Source organism: Carassius gibelio, chromosome A10 (assembly GCF_023724105.1).
Source record: "Carassius gibelio isolate Cgi1373 ecotype wild population from Czech Republic chromosome A10, carGib1.2-hapl.c, whole genome shotgun sequence".
Taxonomy (NCBI): domain Eukaryota; kingdom Metazoa; phylum Chordata; class Actinopteri; order Cypriniformes; family Cyprinidae; genus Carassius; species Carassius gibelio.
In genome coordinates, this window is record NC_068380.1 from 23,148,878 (window position 1) to 23,165,343 (window position 16,466).

General features: G+C 37.6%; 2 long non-coding RNA genes across 2 annotated transcripts; both read left to right on the forward strand.

Annotated features, from left to right (window-relative positions):
* The first annotated feature begins 3,509 nt into the window (after positions 1–3,509).
* Positions 3,510–4,643, forward strand: LOC128021589 (uncharacterized). Its single transcript, XR_008185597.1, has 5 exons — positions 3,510–3,617; positions 3,765–3,880; positions 3,975–4,183; positions 4,309–4,416; positions 4,503–4,643. It is a non-coding gene; the product is annotated as an uncharacterized LOC128021589 (long non-coding RNA).
* A 7,063-nt stretch (positions 4,644–11,706) lies between these two features.
* On the forward strand, positions 11,707–14,877 carry LOC128021591 (uncharacterized). Its single transcript, XR_008185599.1, has 4 exons — positions 11,707–13,437; positions 13,536–13,600; positions 13,863–14,137; positions 14,225–14,877. It is a non-coding gene; the product is annotated as an uncharacterized LOC128021591 (long non-coding RNA).
* Positions 14,878–16,466: the final 1,589 nt, after the last annotated feature.

Here is a 16,466-nt window from a genome sequence, read left to right on the forward strand (position 1 = left end):
AAAAGAGGTGCTTCCAAAAGTCATAGGTCCTCTTCTGACTATTATTAATTCCTCATTGTCATTAGGATATGTCCCCAAAACCTTCAAACTGGCTGTTATTAAGCCTCTCATAAAAAAGCCACAACTTGACCCCAGAGAACTTGTTAATTATAGACCAATCTCAAATCTCCCTTTTCTGTCCAAGATACTAGAAAAGGTGATATCCTCACAATTATATTCTTTCTTAGAGAAAAATGGTATATGTGAGGATTTCCAGTCAGGATTTAGACCGTATCATAGTACTGAGACTGCTCTCCTTAGAGTTACAAATGATCTGCTCTTATCATCTGATCGTGGGTGTATCTCTCTATTAGTTTTATTGGATCTTAGTGCTGCGTTTGACACAATTGACCACAACATTCTTTTGCATAGACTTGAACACTTTGTTGGCATCAGTGGAAGTGCATTAGCATGGTTTAAATCGTACTTATATGACCGCCATCAGTTCGTAGCTGTGAATGAAGATGTATCATATCGATCACAAGTGCAGTATGGAGTACCTCAAGGCTCAGTACTAGGGCCGCTACTCTTCACGCTTTATATGTTACCCTTGGGAGATATCATCAGGAAACATGGTGTTAGCTTTCACTGTTATGCTGATGATACGCAGCTCTATAGTTCCTCGCAGCCCGATGAAACACACCAATTTGAAAAACTAATGGAATGCATAGTCGATATAAAAAATTGGATGACGAGTAATTTCTTACTGCTAAATTCAGAAAAAACAGAGGTGTTAATCATAGGGCCTAAAAACTCTGCTTGTAATAACCTAGAACACTGTCTAAGACTTGATGGTTGCTCTGTCAATTCTTCGTCATCAGTTAGGAACCTAGGTGTGCTACTTGATCGCAATCTTTCCTTAGAAAGCCACGTTTCTAGCATTTGTAAAACTGCATTTTTCCATCTCAAAAATATATCTAAATTACGGCCTATGCTCTCAATGTCAAATGCAGAAATGTTAATCCATGCATTTATGGCTTCAAGGTTAGACTATTGTAATGCTTTATTGGGTGGTTGTTCTGCACGCTTGGTTAACAAACTACAGCTAGTCCAAAATGCAGCAGCAAGAGTTCTTACTAGAACCAGGAAGTATGACCATATTAGCCCTGGACCTGTCCACACTGCACTGGCTCCCTATCAAACATCGTATAGATTTTAAAATATTGCTACTTATAAAGCCCTGAATGGTTTAGCACCTCAGTATTTGAATGAGCTCCTTTTACATTATACTCCTCTACGTCCGCTATGTTCTCAAAACTCAGGCAATTTGATAATACCTAGAATATCAAAATCAACTGCGGGCGGCAGATCCTTTTCCTATTTGGCGCCTAAACTCTGGAATAACCTACCTAACATTGTTCGGGAGGCAGACACACTCTTGCAGTTTAAATCTAGATTAAAGACCCATCTCTTTAACCTGGCATACACATAACATACTAATATGCTTTTAATATCCAAATCCATTAAAGGATTTTTAGGCTGCATTAATTAGGTAAACCGGAACCAGAAACACTTCACATAACACCGTACTTTCTACATCATTAGAAGAATGGCATCTACGCTAATATTTGTCTGTTTCTCTCTTGTTCCGAGGTCACCATGGCCACCAGATCCAGTCTGTGTCCAGATTAGAGGGTCACTGCAGTCACCCGGATCCAGTACGTATCCAGACCAGATGGTGGATCAGCACCTAGAAAGGACCTCTACTGCCCTGAAAGACAGCGGAGACCAGGACAACTAGAGCCCCAGATACAGATCCCCTGTAAAGACCTTGTCTCAGAGGACCACCAGGACAAGACCACAGGAAACAGATGATTCTTCTGCACAATCTGACTTTGCTGCAGCCTGGAATTGAACTACTGGTTTCGTCTGGTCAGAGGAGAACTGGCCCCCCAACTGAGGCTGGTTTCTCCCAAGGTTTTTTTCTCCATTCTGTCACCGATGGAGTTTCGGTTCCTTGCCGCTGTTGCCTCTGGCTTGCTTAGTTGGGGTCACTTCATCTACAGCGATATCATTGACTTGATTGGAAATAAATGCACAGACACTATTTAACTGAACAGAGATGACATAACTGAATTCAATGATGAACTGCCTTCAACTATCATTTTGCATTATTGAGACACTGTTTTCCAAATTAATGTTGTTCAGTGCTTTGACGCAATGTATTTTGTTTAAAGCGCTATATAAATAAAGGTGACTAGACTTGACTTGACCACTGGGAGGCAAATCTCATTGATCACTGTGAATGGTATGTTCTTGAAGTCCCACTTTTTGTGTCTGTGAAACATCCTTAGTCTAATGTGTTTTTATTTTGACAGGACGATATGAGGTGTCTTTACCTCGAAAGGTCTGTCCAAAGTGCAAGACTGAATGGACTCCAGGGGTTAAAGACCTTATGCAATACAATTATTGGCCAAGCACCACAAACTGCCAAACATTGTATGCATTTGATGTGTTTGAGGCTTTCTCTAACATGAAGCTGTCAGCTCCCTCGCTTTCAAGACTTGCTTTTTTTAAAGCTGTTGGAGCACCAGTCTGTTCAAGGAGGAAGGGTTAGTCTGCCTGAATCACATTGTAACACACAATTATGACTTTATTCATACTTTTGTGGGTATGTTTTTTTTTTCTAAATCCATTGTTTTTTTTTCATTTCATAGATAGGGAAAATCGGTGTGGATACATTTCAAAAGAGCTATTTTGAATATTGCCTATGCAAACATTCAGAGGACATGATGTCAGAAGTTGACTCTTTTTGCTGTCCAGCCTGTCAACCTGACATGTTGGCAGTGTGTTGCGATGGCAACCGAAAACATTACCGCTTCCGAAAATCAAGAGGGTATGTAAAGACTACACGTCGTTTTATAAATATATTTTAAAAGAACATTGTCATTGAAATAGTTGCATGTAGAGTAAATGTGCGTTAGTTAAATTAGGTATTTTGTGATCATTTGTACAGAACTGAGCTTGTTTATAGCCAAAGATGACAAAGTTCTGAGCTTTCTGGAGAAAAACAGAGGAAGCAGCGGGGCAAGAGTAAGTTTTATTCTGCATACCATAATCTGTTTATGTATGTGTGTATATTTGTTGAAATGAGTAACAGCTGACTTCACAGGCAAATTGCAGTGGGACGTGTGGGGTGTCGAGGTTCAGGGCAATTAAGTCCAGCAAATCCAACAAATCCAACAAATCCTCCTCAAAAATTGATGAAGAGGGTATTCAGGTGGCAGTTTGCAGATGTGTTGGTTTTTCAGGAGAGTGCTATTGTACAGTGTCATTTGTCATTCATGTTGTGGACACTTCAATCTATATGTATCAATGTCATTTTTTGATTTAAAGTACAAATAGAAATGTGACTGTGTGTATGAAAGAGAGGAAGAAAGTGTGTGTTGATGTGTGTGCGAGGATTTTGAGCAACTCTTTGTGTAAGTTGATCATTAACCATATTGTCTCTTATCAATCAGACACGTGGTATTGTGTGCCCTGAATCACTACCATGGAGAAATCTTTGCATATCCAGTTCAAAAGGACATGGCAGAGAGAGCAAATGTTACCTTCTTCGCAATGGATGTTATCTGCAAGTAATTTCTCTAGGTCACATTTGGTCAACCTACTGTATATTAAATGTCAAATACCTGAGTGTTTTAGTCTGCGTCATAGTTTTAGATTGATTTACAAGCAAATTGTGTTGGTAATACCCACTAATGATGCTCTTGTTTTCTAGGTAGGCTACTGGCCCTACCTAAGCAAGGTGGCTGATAATTTCACCGATATGCAGCCGTTGATGGAAATGAGACCATTTCTGAGTGTCGTGCATGCCAAAGCACACACAGCAAAATGCGAGGTACCTGAAATGACTGTAAATGGAGTAAGTTTAATATAATACATTACATTACACTTTTACCATTAGAAGGAAATAATAAATCACTATGTTACAGGTGAGATGGGGCGGCAGGAATCAGGATGGAGCAGGAAATACTGTCGGAGAGGAAGTTTAGCAAGTATGTTATTACTGACTTTGTAACTATGTGGACATAGGAGACTTCACTGATACATGTGAGAGTTAAGCAGAGTGTGGAGGATAAAGTACATCAGGATATCACAGCACAGCAATGGGTGTGTGATGTTCAACAGTGGGCAGTAACAGGTAAAACATGCACAGTGCTTTGACTTTTCAGAAATACAACTGTTAATTACTTTGTTCAAATATGAATTACATGAGGTGATCAGACATTTTTAAATGAAACTATCGCTTGACTGTTTCCTATTCAGAGCCAGGGAGCACAACACAACAGGGAGCAACCAAGGATCTCAGGGCTGAGATAGAAAGTATCATAGTGGCCCTGCTACGCAAGAAACAGGACCTCTATCGTCAGCATGGTTGGTTGACAGATATTCAAATGGCTAATTGCAAATGCAAACAAACTCTGTTTTCCTTGTTTTCACTTTCTTGTTTCACTTTGCAGATAGCAACCAGACCAGACAAAGAAAGAGAAGAAAAATAAGAGTATTAAAAACAAACTAAGACAAAACATCCGGCTCTACAATGCTACTGCAGAGGATCCGATTGATGAGGAATTGGTGTCCAATTTGACAGAGAAGTGAGGATGGTATGGTAGCCTATCTTAACATGTTCTCTAAAATGTATGCCTATATGCCTATGGTATAGCAATGAAAAACACCAAACTATGTTTGGGTTTGTAACTTAATCCTGAATACTAAATCACTTTTGGACCCACTTTATATTAAGTGGCATTAACTACTATGTACAACGTACTTATTGTGTACATACATGTTTTTACATTGTACTTATGTATATAAAAAACTACATGTAATTACATCTGTATTTAATTTATGTAATTACATTTATAATTACACTGTTGACCCATACTTTACACCTTAACCCACCCTTAAACTTACCCATACCTCCAACCCTCTCCCTAACCTTACCCCTATCCCACCTCAGTAGCAGCAAAAGTGTTTTACAATACAATATGAACACAATAAGTACATTGTACTTATTTATTTATGTAAATACATAGTAGTTAAGGCCACCTAATATGAAGTGGGACCTCACTTTTTCATGTTTCCATCAATTCCCTATTACCAAAGGCCACTCCTTCAGATTAAAACGGTCTGTCAGAGCATCCTGGTGAAGGAGAAGCAGTTGATAAGCTTAAAGGGGTTCTCCACCGTGTGCCAAGTGGAGAAGACGAAGTGCTTTACTGTGCCTTTACTGTGCCAAGACGAAGTGCTTACAAGCACTTGCCATGGTATTCCGCCATACAATATAGTTATCCATTTTACACGCTTAGGGCTAAGCTAAGTGCTTTCAAAGTGTCACCGTGCACCAAAGCGATTGAGTCCACGCACTGAGACGAGAGAGGTATGTATCAACTCATCTTAGGTAAGGGAAAAACATAGTTTAATATGAAAACACAGTGGACTATCCCTTTAAAGAGGATAATCTAGTGTATAAACCGCAGGACATTGTTTTATGCAAGGAACTGAAGCTTATAACTGAAGAAATTTAGCAAAATCAAAGTATAAGCCGCGGCTAATAGTTGAGAAATTACGGTACTCTGTTTAGTTACAGACGTTTTGTTTACCACTGCATAAAAGTATAAAATATAACTGGCTGCTATAGCGACACTGAAGTAAACTACCCTAGTATCAACAACGTGGAAAAGATGGTAACAGCAATGATTATAGCAGATAAAATCTACAGCATTCTGTATTCATCACAATACAGACACGTTTTTGGGGAGGTGGCAATATTTACTCTTATCAACCATCCTGTCGTGCTAACACTGACAGATAGCTGCTGAGGACATGCTCAGAACATTAACATTATGATGCTAGTGATAACAACAGTGGCGAAGCCAGGATGTTTTTATAGGGGTGGCCAAGTAAGGGCCAGCAACCAGTCTGGGGTGGCACAGAAATCTTCATTATTTTATATAAAAAATGTGTTTGACTATAATGTAGGCATAATGGGCTATTTTAGTGCCTTAAACACAACTGAGTACAATTTATTTCTACTTAACTGAATTGAGATTGCAATTTATGACTTAGATCAATTAACACTGGGTGAATATGAACATTTTTTATTATTCTTCACCTCCAGGTATTTTAAAAAAGGGGCTCACTTTAACTTTATTGCTCATTCAGCTTCTCAAAACTTGTAAATGCTTGTTCTCCAACATTAATCATGGATGAGGCGTGCAATGATTAAAAAAAAAAAAAATGTGAAAAAGGCCAGAAATCAACATAACAGAAGAATTTGTTTATGCATTTAAATGGTTTAATTTTCGCATATTTTATAGTATAAGTGCACTTTACTATAAAATGAAATTACTAATAAAAAAATACAAATCAACTTATGTCTGATATTGTGACCTCGAATTGCAGAATAGGCTATATTTTATTTGAACATGCATTTGAGATACATGGTTTGCTGCTTATACACGCACAGTTTGCAGCTTTAATCGCCTTTTCTGTGATTTCATGACTTAGATGTAGACATCTTCAAGACTAAAAGACTTTAAACAGCTCTTTAATCACAGAGCAAATAAATAAATCAAATATTGTTCTTGTGTTATAGTTACTTAAATCTAGGCTGTCACACTATATTTCACACACTGTTTGGCCAAAAATATAACATTAGCTCTACTGAACACACACATCTGCAAAAAAACACCCTAAGTCTTCAGTCCAGAAAATAGCTTTTCATATTTCATAGCAGTTGATTCTGTTCCCCTCTGGAATTCTTGTTTCCCCTTGGGTTGCAAGGTCTGTGTAATAAACCCAACCAAATATTTTATTAAACATTGCCCCAAAGTAGCCTAAATCGTGCCGCCTGCAAAAACACCAAACACAACTGGATGTAAGAAAAGCAAAAAGGGACAAATCTCTTGCTACACTGCAGCATAGTAAAAGGATTCTCACACTCCAGTTAATGTTCTATTATTATTTTTCTTCATCTTGCAGTTGTTCCTTTGTTTTTGTCTTATGTCCGAGTTTTTGCAGTTTAATTTTTCCATTGCAAATTAGTGTAATCTGCCCATGCTGATGTCCAAATGCTGACGTTTCAATATAGAGCAACAATACATTTTAACTAATATTCTATGATTAATCTGTTTACCTTCTTACTGATACAGTGGAATATAGTTCATATAGATCAAACCTATATGAGGAAATTCTAAATTACAAAATTCAAGGTATTTATCCATGTCTTAAAAAAAAGAGCAGAAATATTTAACTTGCATATGTCCTCCAATTTCCAAGTTAATGGTAAGCAACTTCTCTACACTAACACATTTTTTCATAGTAAAGTGAGTATAATGATACACCAACACTTTATAATAACAAAAAGTCAGTGCTTGTCAAGAAACTATACTTAAATGACTTAAAGCAACTAGCACATGAACAATGACCTGTTTTCTAATTTCGGTTTATATAGGTATATTCCTTCAATTAGGCCTTTAGAACCTCATTGCAGGTTATTTGTTTCGATTTTAACAATAAAGCTATTTCAATAGATGGCAAACTTAATCACATCTCCTCAGAAAACAATGTAAAGTTTAGAAGGAAAGTGTCTGCTGGACAAAAAGAGGCCAGACAATTTTTATTTTAGAATTAGAAAAAAGCAAGGCATTGATAAATGGTTAAAAAGGCTACTAAATATTTTCCTTTTCAACGCTGCTTTGAGACATATAAACTGATTATGTTATGTTAACAGCTAGGATTAATTTAGTGGGGGAAGTCACAAATGCATGTTCAGGACCAAAAATTTAAATGAGTACATTTATTGACCATTACAAAAAATAGTCTATGCTATTCTGACTCAATATGAAGCAGTTGTGTACTGCATTAATTTATTTCACAGGTTTGGAGCAACAAAGATCATTCTTTCTGACCAAGGCACAGAGTCTGTTTACCAGGTTTATAGTTTATTGAATAAAGGTGGGGGGGTCACTATGAATTAAATTTTTCCTACACATTCAGAGAGAACTAACTAAACATTGATTTACCATACATCTCAATCGACTGATTCCAGCGGTTTTGTCGTAGCTACTCTGTGTGACCGTCCTCCTGTGTTTCACGGACCAGCAGCAGTAGGTGCAGCGCGCGCGCTCATCTCACGGGTCACCTGACCTGCATGGCCAAACGTCCGCTGAGCAGAAATCAGCTCTCAGTCTCCGTACAACCGTTACTGTGTTAGTTAAAAATGTAAAACTGTCCCTTAATCAGTTGATCAGCTGTCATCATTGATTGACAGCATTTCTCCTTTCTTGTGTTGACGAACTTGACCAACTAGCTATCAGATCTGGGGTGGCCACAGGGGCCACAGGGCCCCTAGAATCGCCACTGGATAACAATGACCAGAGCAATCTCCAATATTTACATATCATCGTTAGAACCTCAACAGAGGTGAAACCAAAACTGGTAGGCACAGTGTTAAAAACTCGAGTTGAGCTGGTACCAGTCTGGAAAAGAGCAACAAGTTTAGTTTTTTGTTTTCCCCACTGCCATCACACCCATATTAATCATACTCCACCCTCACACTTTGTTTGCCCTATCCTCACCTCAACGCAGCCCCCCCCCCCCCCCCATCACACACAGTCACAGCCCTTGGCCCCAAACCCCAACCCCCCAGTAACTATATGACAATTAAAGGTCTTTGTATCCCTTGTTTAAGATTTCATGCAACAAACAACCAAATGTAGCTACGCTATTTGAAATTACAGCCATTTCTAGCCGCGCCTGCAATTTTGCTACTCTGTCGCATATCTCTGCCACTCTGCCAGTGCTACTCTGCTCACACACACTGCCCCGGCCCCGCCCTTCCACCCATGTAACTTTTTTTTTAATTCCATACAAGCGCAAAACATGAGTTCCACAAACACGGCACCGAGGAGGTTGTATGAGGACAAATGGCTCCTTTTGGGTACAAGGTGATCGCGTTGAAAATAAAGGCATTTGTCTAGCATTAGAAGCTCATTTGAAACATTGCCGCAGCTCATTTAAGAAAATGACAGCTCCAAAGAGACGCCGCTTTAGTTTGAGGTAGTGCTAACAATAATAAAGAAGATGATGGTCATCATCACCTTATATGTTACGACTGAAATGTAGATGTGAGCACGCAAACCCAAACGCTGTAACCTCGTGCCAAATGTTTTTATCAGTTTATTAAGTACAAACAGGCGAGTTATGAAAAATTTTGTGTGAGGGATTTGTTCACTTCACACAAAAAGATCTTGGAATGAGATGGCTAACAGTAGTAGTGCTTAGTCCGCTGTCTATAATAGCCAGGGCTTAATTTGAGCTGCAACCTGCCGGAACATGTTTCGTCACCTCCAATGTTGGATCCGGCATCTTCTGTGTCACTATGGAAAATTAATTGCCTAAATGAAAAAAAAATATTACTGTTTGTGTAGTGTTCAATGTTATTTGTCTGGTTAGTCTTTATTCCCCATTGAAGTTCTACAAGTTTTGCGTTTTGAAAAGGATTAAATAAGCGCATTTAGTTTGTTAAAATATTATAATTGCTTATGCATACAAGGAATTTGTTTTAGTGACATAAGCTTCCAGTACACAGAGACAACAACACACAGGAAAAAAAAAATAAAAAAAAAAAATAGAGATTTACAAATTGGCAAATAAATAAGTGTATAAACAATTGTGCTATAAATGATAATGGAATAGGATTGAGTGAGATGCAGGAATGTTCTAGGATGGAGGGTTAACAAATAAATATAAGGATATTGCACGTTTATAAGCATAAGAATTTCTCTTTCCTTATTACAACAGATACTGGAACCAGGTGTACTCAATCTATGGATGCCTGACGTGATTGGAGGGTGAAGGGGAGGAGCCAGGATATAAACAGGAGTGGATCTGTTGAGAGCAGAGAGAGACTTTGGTGGCCAGGATTAATTCCTCCTCCTGTCAGCTCAGATTGCATTGTTGACTTGTGTGCTTATACAGTTGTTGATTTGTTCTGGGGTAAGTAAGCTCAGGACGTGTTGTAAGTGTTCTTAAAAGGGGGGGTGAAATGCTATTTCATGCATACTGAGTTTTTTACACTGTTAAAGAGTTGGATTCCCATGCTAAACATGGACAAAGAGTCAAAAATTAAGTTGTACGTTTGAAGGAGTATTTTTGTTCCCAAAATACTCCTTCCGGTTTGTCACAAGTTTCGGAAAGTTTTTTTCAAGTATGGCTCTGTGTGATGTTAGATGGAGCGGAATTTCCTTATATGGGTCCTACGGGCACTTCTGCCGGAAGAGCGCGCGCTCCCGTATAGCAGAGCACTGAGAGGCTGAGCAGAGACATTTCACTGATCAGAGCGATTCACTGATCAGAGCGAGAGCATCGCGAAAAGTCACAAAAGAAGTGTGTTTTTGGTTGCCAGGGCAAGACAACCCTGCACAGATTACCAAAAAAAACAGCATTAAGGGACCAGTGGATGGAGTTTATTTTTACAGAGCATCAACGGCAAGTGTTTTTGTTTGTTCCCTCGGAGCGAGTCGTTCCTGCTGCTGCTCTCGTTCAGTTTCAGCCTCGGGATCTGATTCTGGATCATAAATAAACGGCTGAATCTGACTGTAAGCCATGGTTTGTTTTGGATGATGGTTTTTCCCTCACGGTAAAGTCACAGCTTCCAAACGCTCTCATCGCAAAAGCCTACTGGCGCTCGTGATTCTTTAGCTCCGCCCACACGTCACGCCTCCAGCCGGTCGTGTTTTTCAGGGAAAAATCGGCACAGACTATCTTTCTCTTATGAATATAATAAAACTAAAGACTTTTTGGAGTTATGAAGGATGCAGTACTACTTTATAGGTACTCAAGATTAACAGGATATTGAGTGAAAACGAGCATTTCACCCCCCTTTAAGTTGAATAGAGAACTGAATCTGTATTATGTTTAATTTCTTTATTATTTCATGTTAAGTCTGTTGTTTTTAATTATCCTGATTTGGGAAAGGTAGGGGGAGGGTGCCATTTTTGTTTGTACTCTTCCTTTTCTCCTGTTTATGGTGAGCCAGGTAGAGAGGGAAGATTGATGTTCTTTATTTTTCCGGGATTTTCTTGTTCTAGGTAATTTAAGATCTTTGGGTTTGTTTGTTATTTTGGCCGAGCTCTCCCCCCGAAGTTATTATTATTGTTATTATAAAACTGTTTGGATGTTATCTTGTTTGTGATTTGTTATTCTTTATATCTTTCAAATACAAAGATATTATTTGAATTTGTAGTTGTGTGATCTCTGGGACAGGAGGTTGGATTATCCTGGTACTCTCTCCAAGGGTTCATTTAATTCAAAGTTAGTAGTGTGTGTGTTTTATTTATTTTTTTGTTACTAACTCCCCAAACCTAGATGGGTAGTTATGTAACATAATGTTGATGTTTTTTTTCCATTTATGTTGATTTTTATGAAAAGTGAACAGCATGAGTAAGACAGGGCGCGCAATATGAGACATGGAGTGGGTCAGACATAATTTTGACCACTTCATTAAGTTTTGTTTTGTAGAAAGTCTTTCTTTAAAGTGAATTTTATTTTGAATAAATTGTATCTTATAATATTCAATTCAATTCAATTCAAGTTCATTTGTATAGCGCTTTTTACAAAACAAATCATTACAAAGCAACTTTACAGAAAATTATGTTTCTACAATATTTAGTAGTAGCTAGTAGTTTGTGCACATTTGACAGGATTTTAGAAAAAATAAAAATAAAAATAATAATACAAGACGTAGTCAGCTAGACGATGAACTATCAATATTATTAATTAAGTTATTATATGATTCAGTCACACATTTAGCAATAATTGTTAGTTCTGTTTGTTGATTCAGGATTAGCATCATCTGAGGTCCTCTGAGGGGTCAGCATCATCTCTTCTCAAGTTTTCTGGATCCAGACTGGAGCTTGTGTAAATCCTAGTTACGCGAAACATAGAAACAAAATACAGACATCATTAGCATAGCTGCTGATCCAACAAAGTAAAATTAGTTTAACCCAAGCTAATGAATAAAAATGCACCTTTGATCAGATGCAACTACACTCACAATTAAAAAGATACATTATTCGAATGCTTGGTGAAAGAGATGTGTTTTTAATCTAGATTTAAACAGAGAGAGTGTGTCTGAACCCCGAACATTATCAGGAAGGCTATTCCAGAGTTTGGGAGCCAAATGTGAGAAAGCTCTACCTCCTTTAGTGGACTTTGCTATCCTAGGAACGACCAAAAGTCCAGCGTTTTGTGACCTTAGGGTGCGTGATGGGTTGTAACGTGGTAGAAGGCTAGTTAGGTACGCTGGAGCTAAAGCATTTAGGGCCTTATGATAATTTGTAACTGATACGGAACTTAATAGGTAGCCAGTGCAGAGACTGTAAAATTGGGGTAATATGATCATATTCTCTTGACCTCGTAAGGACTCTAGCTGTTGCATTTTGGACTACCTGTAGCTTGTTTATTGACGAATCAGGACAACCACCTAGAAGTGCATTACAATAGTCCAGTCTAGAGGTCATGGATGCATGAACTAGCTTTTCTGCATCAGAAACAGATAACATGTTTCGTAGCTCGGCAATGTTTCTAAGATGGAAGAATGCAGTTTTTGTAACATTGGAAATATCATTTTCAAATGACAAATTGCTGTCTAATATAACACCCAGATTTCTGACTGTAGAGGAAGTAACAGTACATCCGTCTAGTTGCAGATTGTAATCTACAAGATTCTGTGTAGTGTTTTTTGGTCCAATAATTAGTATCTCTGTCTTATCCGAATTTAATTGGAGAAAATTATTTGTCATCCAATCTTTTACATTTTTAACACACTCTGTTAGCTTAGATAATTGGGAAGTTTCATCTGGTCTCGTTGAGATATATAGCTGAGTATCATCAGCATAACAGTGGAAGCTAATTCCGTATTTTCTAATAATATTACCAAGGGGCAACATGTATATTGAAAATAGAAGGGGACCTAGGACGGATCCTTGTGGCACTCCATATTTTACTGATGATAAATGAGATGACTCCCCATTTAAGTAAACAAAATGGTAGCGATCGGACAGGTAGGATCTAAACCATCTTAGAGCCTGCCCTTGAATACCTGTATAGTTTTGTAATCGATCTATGAGTATGTCATGATCCCTCTCCAAGAAATGTTTATAGAAAACTGTAATCAATATTAATTTAATCCTCTAACCTGAATCTTTTGGTGAATTAACTTTATTATATTTTTCTTAATTTGTTTAACCAGCACTAGTAATTAAACATGGGGTTAATAGACATATTTTTGTTTTACATCTGAAGAGCAAAAACACAAAGAACATCAGTCCTGTTGGAGTTGAGGAATTAACATGGCTTTATTGTGCCAAATCAGAAAAGACTGAAAAGGTGCTCATTCCCATTGATGTGTCTGTATTCAAGAAATTTGATGTTGATTTCTATTCAAGTCGGTAATTATAATTTTTCACATATACATCTTTTTATAGCTCCTAGAATGAACAAATCATCAGTGCGTAATTTCTGGAATTTGGGCAGAAAATCACTGAATATGGTGAGTACTGACACCTGCACCTGTATTCGCCAAAACTATTTTTCTTATGGACTTAGTTTTAGATTTTTTTTGAAGGAGGATGAAGTCAGTTGATGGAGAAATGAAGAACGAGCCATGTTGTATATGAAGGCATCGGATGCAAAAGCCTTTAAGATCTATCTGAAATGTTCTTCTAAGAGGCCTTTGCATCTGAAGTCTTCATATGTACTAGGAGTTTTCATTACATTACTGATTTGTTATGTATTATGTTCTACTTGTACAGAAAGACTGCATGAAGAGATACAGTAGAAGAAAAGCTGTTACTGAAAACGTTTGTCTTCACTCACATGGTCCAGACTAAAGAGAAGCAGGTCTGAGGCCAGAAATGGAGGAGTCTTTGTTGACAGTGTATTCAGTGTTCACCAAGTGCAGCGCTGATGCCTTAAGCTGTGAAGACTGCATTCCCAAACTACTCTGTGAAAGCACAGATGTCACACCCATTAAAGAAACTTCACAAGTGAGAGCCGATACCTCACAACCAACAACCAGGAATCAATGGTATGTCCATTACAGGAAATCTAAATAATGATAATAATATATATTGTTTATTGATTTACAACACCCAAAATGATTTTGTCTCTCCAGGACATCTACGCGAGGCTTTTTCTTTTTTTCTTTTGAGGAAAGCACAGAGGACCGTCAGAGACTACAGCCACATGAGCCATGGACTGCTCTCACCGTTACCATCAGGCAGAAATTATCACAGAACCAGCACCAGCAGACTGCAAGACAAGTTCCTTCCACAGGCAATCAGACTGAACTGAACTTGTACCACCACACACAGTAACACCACACACACACACATGTTTGTTTTTGTGAAAAGTTGGGACATCCCATAGGCGTAATTGTTTTTATACTGTACAAACTGTATATTCTATCGACCTTCACCAACCCTACACCTAAACCTGACACACACACACAGCCTCATATGCACTGCACTCTATCAGTTACACTGACTGGACTTACTATTATTCTGCTCCTTGACATTCAGTTTGCACTAATTCATAGTGTACTGCACTGCAAAGGTATATCTACAGTACATTATTGAGTGATTGTTTTTTATTATTTTTATTTTCTGCTCTCTGTACAGTATAATATTGCCATATATATTATTTTCTACCTGGATTGAGCCCTTATGTATACTGTGTATAGTTTAATACTGTTTATGTGTTGCAAATATATTCAGGACTTGTCATGCTGTCATGCTGCAGAGTTTGCAACAAACCATTTCACTTCCTGTATACTTGAATTCATGGTATTGTGATAATAAAGAGATTTGATTTGAATTGGTCACATTGCTTTTTCATCAGTTGTACTGTTGTGCTGGATAACAATTCCAATTAAAAACTGTCTTACAGCATTGCAGAAAACATTTTATTTCATAAGACATGAGCATCTTTCAGTTTGGCAAGATTTGCACTGAACATTGAATGAAGCAGCTCTAACTCACAGATAAACAAGCTTTTGAGCAGATTTGGGCTAGATTTCACTTCATTTGAACAAAAGCACTATTTCAACATTACTGGACTCAGAAAGCTGTAAACTGACAATCTTGATCATTGAAGTCCTAACATTCGTTTTTGTGCATATAACTTCTAACACATTAAAAACTGTCTTACAGCATTGCAGAAAACATTTTATTTCATAAGGCATAAGCATCAATCTGTTTGGCAAGATTTGCACTGAATACTGAAAAAAACAGCTTTCTCTATTAGAGAGACAAGCTTTTGAGCAGATTTGGGCTAGATATCACTTCATTTGAACAGAAGCACTATTTCAACATTACTGGACTCAGAAAGCTGTAAACTGACAATCTTGATCATTGAAGTCCTAACATAAGTTTTTGTGCTTATAACTTCTAACACATTAAAAACTGTCTTACAGCATTGCAGAAAACATTGTATTTCATAAGGCATAAGCTTCTATCAGTTTGGCAAGATTTGCACTGAATACTGAATGAAACAGCTTTCTCTAATAGAGAGACAAGCTTTTGAGCAGATTTGGGCTAGATATCACTTCATTTGAACAGAAGCACTATTTCAGCATTACTGGACTCAGATAGCTGTAAACTGACAATCTTGATCATTGAAGTCTTAACATAAGTTTTTGGGCATATAACTTCTAACACTTTAAAAACTGTCTTACAGCGTTGCAGAAAACATTGTATTTCATAAGGCATAAGCATCTATCAGTTTGGCAAGATTTGCACTGAATACTGAATGAAACAGCTTTCTCTAATAGAGAGACAAGCTTTTGAGCAGATTTGGGCTAGATTTCACTTCATTTGAACAGAAGCACTATTTCAACATTACTGGACTCAGAAAGCTGTAAACTGACAATCTTGATCATTGAAGTCCTAACATAAGTTTTTGTGCATATAACTTCTAACCCATTAAAAACTGTCTTACAGCATTGCAGAAAACATTGTATTTCATAAGGCATAAACATCTTTCAGTTTGGCAAGATTTGCAGTGAATATTGAAAGAAACAGCTTTCTCTAATAGAGAGACAAGCTTTTGAGCAGATTTGGGCTAGATTTCACTTCATTTGAACAGAAGCACTATTTCAACATTACTGGACTCAGAAAGCTGTAAACTGACAATCTTGATCATTGAAGTCCTAACATAAGTTTTTGTGCTTATAACTTCTAACACATTAAAAACTGTCTTACAGCATTGCAGAAAACATTGTATTTCATATGGCATAAGCTTCTATCAGTTTGGCAAGATTTGCACTGAATACTGAATGAAACAGCTTTCTCTAATAGAGAGACAAGCTTTTGAGCGGATTTGGGCTAGATATCACTTCATTTGAACAGAAGCGCTAT